The sequence below is a fragment of the Oncorhynchus kisutch genome, linkage group LG4 (assembly GCF_002021735.2).
Source record: "Oncorhynchus kisutch isolate 150728-3 linkage group LG4, Okis_V2, whole genome shotgun sequence".
Lineage (NCBI taxonomy): Eukaryota > Metazoa > Chordata > Actinopteri > Salmoniformes > Salmonidae > Oncorhynchus > Oncorhynchus kisutch.
This window is the reverse complement of record NC_034177.2, coordinates 35,146,024-35,155,362: the sequence shown is the minus strand read 5'-3', so window position 1 is coordinate 35,155,362 and position 9,339 is coordinate 35,146,024.

Here is a 9,339-nt window from a genome sequence, read left to right as displayed (position 1 = left end):
GACCTTGTCAGCTCGGGGATTCAATCCAGCAACCTTTCAGTTACTGGCCCAACGCTGTAACCACTAAGCTACCTGCCATCCTGGCGGAGAGAGGCAGAGCGCAATAGGAAATAGAGGTAAGGAATAATAAAGTTTTACAACCCTGTGCAGAACTGCATTCTATTCTACTGTATCTTAGTCTATGCCGCTCTAACATAGCTCGTCCAAATATTTATATATTATTAATTCCATTCCTTTACTTTAGATTGTGTTTAAACCATTTTTATTTTATTCAACTAGGAAAAGGCTACCAAAAGGCGAAAGGCCTCCTGCGGGGGTGGGAGCTGGGATATTTATTTTTACAAAAATTAATTCAAATATAGGACAAAACGGACATCACGACAAGAGAGAAAACACAACACTACATAAAGAGTGACCTAAGACAACAACATAGCATGGCAGCAACACAACATGACAACAATATGGTAGCAACACAACATGGCAGCAGCACATCATGGTAGCAGCACAAAACATGGTACAAACATTATTGGGCACAGACAACAGCACAAAGGGCAAGAAGGTAGAGACAACAATACATCACGCGAAGCAGACACAACTGTCAGTAAGTGTCCATGATTGAGTCTTTGAATGAAGAGATGGAGATAGAACTGTCCAGTTTGAGTGTTTGTTGCAGCTCGTTCCAGTCGCTCGCTGCAGCGAACTGACCCAGGGATGTGTGTGCTTTGGGGACCTTTAACAGAATGTCACTGGCAGAACGGGTGTTGTATGTGGAGGATGAGGGCTGCAGTAGGTATCTCAGATAGGGGGCAGTGAGGTAAAAGAGGGTTTTATAAATAAGCATCAACCAGTGGGTCTTGTGACGGGTAGACAGAGATGATCAGTTTACAAATGAGTATATAGTGCAGCGATGTGTCCTATAAGGAGCATTGGTGGATAATCTGATGGCCGAATGGTAAAGAACATCTTGCCTCTCTAGAGCACCCTTACATGCTGATCTATAAATTACGTCTCCGTAATCTAGCATGGGTAGGATGGTCATCTGAATCAGGGTTAGTTTGGCAACTGGGGTGAAAGAGGAGGGATTACAATAGAGGAAACCATGTCTAGATTTAACCTTAGCCTGCAGCTTTGATATGTTCTGAGAGAAGGACAGTGTACCGTCTAGCCATACTCCCAAGTACTTGTATGAGATGACTACCTCAAACTCTAAACCCTCAGAGGTAGTAATAACACCAGTGGGGAGAGGGGCATTCTTCTTACCAAACCACATGAGCTTTGTTTTGGAGGTGTTCAGAACAAGGTTAAGGGCAGAGAAAGCTTGTTGGACACTAAGAAAGCTTTGTTGTAGAACGTTTAACACAAAATCCAGGAAGGGGCCAGCTTAGTATAAGACTTATCATCTGCATATAAATGGATGAGAGAGCTTCCTACTGCCTGAGCTATGCTGTTGATGGAAAGTGAGAAGAGTGTGGGGCCTAGGATCGAGCCTTGGACTACACCCTTGTTGCTACATTGTTGGAGCTAGAAACACAAGAATTTAGCTAAAATCATCTACTAAGCATGTGATGATTTGATTTTATCCCACCTGGTAGACTTAACCATGATCCCACCTCGTACACTTCATAACCTGCTTCACCTATTATCTCCTCAATCTCTCCTAGAGATATCTGCCTTCTTCCCTCTCTCTCGCACTCTCTCGCACTCGCACTCGCTCTCTCTCTCTGTCTCTCTGTCTCTCTCTCTAACCCTCCCTCAGTCGGTCCGTTGCGTTCGGTCTATCCATTTCTCTCTCCTGTACCTATCCCCTCTCCCCTACCTTCCCTTCTCTCTCTTTCCCTTCACATGTCCCACCCTCCCTCCTTTTCTCCATCCTTCCATCACCCTCTGTCTCCTGAGCAGCTGCTCCACTTCACAGCTATTTAACAGCTGTTTTGCATATATTTCCCTTCATAAATGCAGTTTTCTCCCCTTCCCATCATCCTCTCTCTCTGTCTCTCTGTCTCTCTGTCCTTCCTACCTACCTCCCTCCCTCCCCCTTTCCTCCCTGTTGAACCATAGAATAAGATATTCCACACACAGTAAGATTATCTCTCACTCTCTCTCTTCTCCGACTGAACAAAATGCTTCCTTCAGTTCTGTTCCTGAAATCCCCTCGTTGCTGGAAGACACACGCACACACATACAAACACACAAACAAACACTGCTCAGAGCCCCCCCCCACCCCCCCACACACACTCTCCCTTTGTAAAAACAAAAAGTAGCAAGCCTCTGAAGGAGGCACTGAGAGGAGAGAAGAAAAAAAGAAAGAGAAAAGGGGGGGGATGTTCAGCCCACCATCACCACCTCTTTCATTTCTCCTCTCCTTCACAAAGACACACACACACACACGTTCCACCAATTCGGTGCCTTTTGAGAAGTGTAACTTCGTTAAAAAAAAGATTTCACCTCGTTTTTTTTTTACATTCTATCATAAAGAGCACATTTTCATTTTCATAAAAAAACATGTTTTCCCCTAAATTACTTTAAGTGCCAATTAAGTGCCAAATAAAGTGAGGGTTGACTGTAACAGGGTTGACGAGTTCTTCTTAAATCAGCCATGAATCCTCTTGTTACAGGGGGAATGGAAGCTTGTTGTGTGTAACCGGGGGGGGGTTGGCAATTGAATGCAAGCTTCACACATTTGTTTTACATTGTTAAACATTTTTAGCCTGTCTATCTATGGTAACAGGGTTGATGTGTTATGTTCGACCGCTCAGTTTTCCACCACAAAACACCAGTAAATGTCCAAAAAGAGTAGAACCAGCTCACCTGCTTTTACATTATGACTGAACTATTAGATGTTCGATGTTTCTTTTTAGAAACACATTTTAAAAGGAATAGTTTCACCATATTAAAACAATAGTTCAGTTCATGATACAGGGTTTGAACTTAAAACGGGTGACAGATATAAATGAATCACTAATCACGTTGCATAAATAATCATCTTCAGAAAGGACTTTAGAAAGAACAACAACATAACTAGGACTTTACCATGATGGTGAAACCTGGTGTAGGTTTGGGGATTCAGTGGGTTAACATCTTCCTAGAAGTGACACAGGGTTGACAGAGGGTCACGTCAAAATGCTGAATTTTGGCACATTAGCAAGACTTTATTCAGGTAAAAAAAAAATCTGATTTATTTAATTCTCCATGTGGTCTATATAAAAGGGCACTTAATTGAATATAACAGGCTTTTAAAATTCAATATTGGCGCACAATTTCTACTTAAAATATCAAAGGCACTGATTTCATGGAACGACCCAAAGTGAAAAAGAGAGAAAAGCATCTACATAGTAGGACCTGCCATAGAACAGGGACAGGAAAAAGTATGTGTGTGTGTGTTTGTTTGCTTGTGTGCATGGGTTTGTGTGCCTGCCCACAGAGAATAGCAACCAAGATGATTAATGGTGTAGCTGTGCAGGCAGACACTCTCTGGGGTTCTAACCTTCTCTACTCCGCTTTGACCTTCTACACACAGGAATCACAGTGTGTGTGTGTGTGTGTGTGCAGTCGTTTAAGAGGTGTGTAACTGAGGCCACTATAATGTGTAGATCTACAGTGGTAATAATAACAGTAACAGTTTTACTGCTGCTGGAGACCCAGTCATCAGTCTACTTCACCCATAAACCCCCCCCCTCATAAACCTGTCTCACACACATACACACTGACACACTGACAAGCACACACAAGGATATGCACACATATGTATGAGGGGTGAAATGGGGACTAAATCGAGTCTAATGTAGCTGCTGATACGTCTCACCAAGTCATGTGTAACTTAACGCCTAAGAAACCGTCTTGAATTAACCTGGACTGTTAATGAAGACACATTTATTTTTCTTAGGCTTTCACACGCATGTTCACGTGTTCATTCACACGTGCGTTCACACATTGACACGTGTGAATGTGTCAATGGACCTGTCAACACACATGTGAAAGCGAATCAATGAAAACATATTTCTGCAAGAATTTTCTCTGCCTTGCGCCTCATGTCCCAGTTATCAGGGGATGATTATAATAGAGGGCATGTTTCATGCTGTGGGCAGGAGCAGTTGGTCAGGCAGACAACTTCAGAATATAAAGAAATGTTGGTCCCATCTTTCTATTCTTTGGTCATTATATTCTAGGCTATAAAATACCTTTTGTTGCATTATTCACAGATAAGTCCTGCTTGCTCAACTTCATTGTTCATTCATTCCTCTCCTCTTGCCAGTTTGGGCCACGTGTGTGGTGTTCTGAATGGAGGCTGCTTGCACGCTGAAACAGCGAGTGCAAGGCGAGCTGATTAATAATTACTATATAATAAAGGCATTTAGACTTCTTTTTGTTAGAATGGGATTTTTATGGAGAACAAGTTTAATTTAACTGCTCTACAAAAGTAACAAAGGCAACAACATCATTGTTTTTTAAATAATGAAAGCAGATATGCCTATAGGTTTGCTGCATGCAAAGACCAATTGAACCACTATTTTTATATAACCAGGTTAATTATTTATTATTTAACCTTGGTATTTCACCTTTTACTCAACCAGATCGGTCTAATTGAGATATAAAACAATATCATCATGCAATAGATGGAGTAAAACAGTTCATCTCATGCAGGCAACCATAGGCAACAGAAATAAACCACGGGTGATTTTTCAATGCTTGCCGGCTGCAAACGCAACGGCTCTTGTTTCATTAAACTATATTTTTTTATTTCCATGATAGTGTACAAATTTGTTCCTTAAAATTAAAGGCCTACAAAACAATAGATCTCAAACAACACCTAGCATAGCCTAAAGTTGCTCCCAACATGATTTTTACCATAGCAACGTTTTTGACCTCCAAGTTGCAGCTGCTGAAGGTGCTGGAGGAAACTGCATGAGAGGAGATTATGCAGGCAAACCGAAGAGCTCATTATGTCTTAGGGCCTTGAGAGCGGAGCCGGAGCCGTAGGTCCCCCCCACTGCTGAAGAGCCAGGGCCCTCACAGCCAAAGAGACCAACAGTCCCAACTGGGAGGATGGAGCAGATACCATTACGCCTGAGTCAAGACCATGGAAAAACGAAATAAAATAATATGTGGCAGTCAAACTCTACTTCAGTTTAACACGCAGACCCAGCGCTGTTCTGTTGTGGTGGCAGGCAGAGATTTCAGTTCCCTGCACTCAGCAACCTTGCCAGCCACGTAGTCAGCATCCTGGCTTCCAGTGCCCCCTCCGAGCGGGCGTTCAGTGTGTGTGGCCCAATTTTGGAATAGAGACGCTCCATGCTCAAGCCCTCCTCTGTGAGCAACATCCTCTTTCTCCACGGGCATTTAAAGTGATGGATAAAAGGACTATGGACTGCATTTGTTTCATTAAAAAGGTTTTTTTTTTTGTGGTTAGCTCTGTTAGGCTTTATACTGCATGAGATATTTTGTTCTGTTTTAACGAACATGGTTTTGATATAACATGAAAATAAATAATATGGTTTCATTAAACAAGACCAATTGTGTTTTTAATAAATAAATAAAACGTAAATAAAATTATATGAATGGTCTTTGTGTGTGGCAACATGCGCTTTCAAGGTGTCTGTCTGCCTCTGTTATTGCCACATTGGCATATCCATTCCAAACTTCTTCACTACGCTGAATATAAACACAATATGTAAAGTGTAAAGTGTTGGTTTCATGAGCTGAAATAAAAAAATCCCAGAAGTTATCCATATGCACAAAAATCTTATTTCTCTCAAATTATGAGCACAAATTTCCGTACTTCCCTGTTAGTGACCATTTCTCCTTTGCCAAGATAATCAATCCACCTGACAGGTGTGGCATATCAAGAAGCTGATTTAACAGCATGATCATTACGCAGGTGCACCTTGTGCTGGGGGCTATAAAAGGCCACTTTAAAATGTGCCGTTTTGTCACAGAACACAATGCCATATATGTCTCAAGTTTGAGGGAGTGTGCAATTGGCATGCTGGCTGCAGATATGGCCACCAGAGCTGTTGCCAGAGAATGTAATGTTAATTTCTCTACCATAAGCTGCCTCCATTTGTCGTTTTTGATCATTTGGCAGCATGTCCAACCGGCCTCACAACCGGACTCACACCGCAAACCAGCCCAGGACCTCCACATCTGGCTTCTTCACCTGTGGGATTGTTTGAGGAGGGGGGGCTGGTGCTGAGGACTATTTCTGTCTGTAATAAAGCCCTTTTGTTGGGAGAAATTCATTCTGATTGGCTGGGCCTGGCTCCCAAGTGGATGGCCCTATGCCCCCCAAGGTCCACCCATGGCTGCACCCCAGCCCAGTCATGTGAAATCCATAGATTAGGGCCTAATGGATGTATTTCAATTGACTGATTTTCTTACAGTATATGAACTGTAACTCAGTAAAATCTTTGAAATTGTTGCATGTTGCATTTATGTTTTTGTTCACTATAGAAGGTATTGGTAGGCTATGATAAATTCTGTGACCACCCCCTAATGCTTTGAGTAATGAATGCCTGGCTAATATGTAGTTGACATGTATGTGTAAAATATGTAACCATAAATGAAAACACAGTATTTCTGCTATAATAATTTCTGTTTTTCATGTTCAAGTTATCAGGGGTAGTTTAGCTCCATAGTGCTGAATTGACAGAAACGCTGTCTAGCCAACTGTCATTGTTTTTTTATTATTACATTTTTGTATTACTTTCTGGGGGGGAGGGGTGTAATTCTTACTGTTTGTGTACCACTGGTTACGCTTCACAAGTTTGAATAGGTTAATAAACAATTATTCTTATATTCATTCAACAGTAGCATAACCTGCATGGAAGCCTCCATGTGTCTTGCTAATCGTTCATCTTTTTCAGAAAAGTTAGGCTATACAATAACTCTAAATATTATTTATGCATCTTTATTTATCGACATAGTGAATAGACATTTCTCCTCCATGCATTTTTGTGGAACAGTTACATTTCAATATCAGCATTTTGAATGCTAGCACAATAAATCTCTGGCACACGGAGGGATATGTTCAAATCAACATGCACGGTCATCTTGCTAGGACACACAAAATGGCCAAAAGAAATCCATCCCCCTCACCAGTATCTACAGCAGGAGTTGTATGAAGTCATTCATCAACTAATCTCTTTGCAACGTGTCAATTCAGCCATTTAGGCTATGAATTTATCCCCACCCGTCACTCACATCACATCCCACCAGAGATACTTCTCCCAGTTCATCTCCAATGCTGCAGCCTGCTCTGCTTGTCTCCTCTAATATTTATTTAAAAAATGTCTCTAAATAAGTGAGAAAAAAATGGTATTGCTGTTCCTGTGACTCGCATTGAGCTATAGGCTACTCGTTCAGTACAAAGCTAACAGAGAGAGAAGAGGGGAAGCAAGAGAGGCCAGTGGAGCTGATGCCGAGCAGAGATGTGTGAATTGTGCAAGATGGGAACAGTGAAGACAGAGATACAGTATGTGTTAATGAGAAATGAATCATATATTCATCTATCATTCACAGGACTACGCTGCCATACCACCTGAACATGTGCTATGCAAGACAGAGACAAGAAATATCCACCGGTGACAAATTCAAATAGGTCTATCGTATACACAAATGAAAATGTGGTGTCAGCAATCAGCATAATCACACTAAAACGTTGAATGGTTTTACAGTTCATCTTCATCATATGTCTAGTATTGCATAGATGTCTCGCTATCCACCTTCAAACATTCCTTGTCAATTCATTTGACAGGCAACATTGTTTTCGCATGATCCTATAGGCCTATATAGGTTATTAACAGCCGACGACATTCTTAGGAAAGGAGAAATGTGATTTGTTGTTGTGCGTTTGAGGTGCGCTGGTGGCTTTGATTAATGGGTCCTTTTGACAGGTGTGAGTGTGTGAGATTGCTAATTCTTTCAATATATGTTCAGAACGTTTCCTAAAGAAAATTCATCCGTTTCTGTTGTTGCATTGAGATGAGACTGTCGCGTTATCTATTTGGCCGAGCGCTTGGCCGCTGGTCATGGTCCTGATATTGTCACTCCCGCCACGGAGACGCACAAAACAGCCCAGCGTTTCATCTGGATAACACAAGTTAGCCTATTTCTGTCTCTATTTTACCTGGGCTTCTCCCAATTAGTTACAACATGCCACTCCTGTGTTCTGAAGTCATTTTCCGAGCACAGTTGGTTAAAGACGTTCTTGCCCTGGGCTCCATAGTTGGTTGGTCCGGACCAAATAAATGGCTCTGGTCCTGTGAATATCGGAACAATGTTAATGCTTTGCTTATTGGTTATGTGCTGCATTGGCATGAACATAAACCTGTTAGTGGAAGATTCAATGCAAATATTTTATATACAGTGCATTCAGAAAGTATTCAGACCCCTTAACTTTTTCCACATTCTGTTACGTTGCAGCCTTATTCTAAAACACACAAAACCCCACAATGACAAAGCAAAAACGGCTTTTTAAACAAGCAGTGTAATAAAGAAGCAGTACGGCTTGGCAGGGTCATGTTTCGGAGGACACAAGGCTCTCAACCTTTGCCTCTCCGAGTCTGTACCGGAGTGGCAGCGATGGGATAAGACTGTAATTACCATTTAGATATAAAAAATACAAAAATAGAAATACTGTATATATCCACTACCATTCAAAAGTTTGGGGTCACTTAGAAATGTCCTTGTTTTTGAAAGAAAAGCTCATCTTTTTGTCCATTAAAATAAATAACATAAAATTGATTAGAAATACAGTGTAGACATTGTTATTAATGTAGTAAATGACGATTGTAGTTGAAAACGGCATGTTTTGTATGGGATATCTACATATCAGCGAACAGAGGCCCATTATCAGCAACCATTACTCCTGTTTTCTAATGGCACGATGTGTTAGCTAATCCAAGTTTATCATTTTAAAAGGCTAATTGATCATTTGAAAACCCTTTTGCAATTATGTTAGCACAGCTGAAAACTGTTGTTCTGATGAAAGAAGCAATAAAACTGGCCTTCTGTAGGTTAGTTGAGTATCTGGAGCATCAGCATTTGTGGGTTCGATTTACAGGCTCAAAATGGCCAGAAACAAATGACTTCTTATTAAACTCGTCAGTCTGTTCTTGTTCTGAGAAATGAAGGCTATTCCATGCGAGAAATTGCCAAGAAACTGAAGATCTCGTACAATGCTGTGTACTACTCCCTTCACAGAACAGGGCAAACTGTCTCTAACCAGGATAGAAAGAGGAGTGGGAGGCCCCTGTGCACAACTGAGCAAGAGGACAAGTACATTAGAGTGTCTAGTTTGAGAAACAGACCCTTCACAAGACCTCAACTGGCAGCTTCATTACA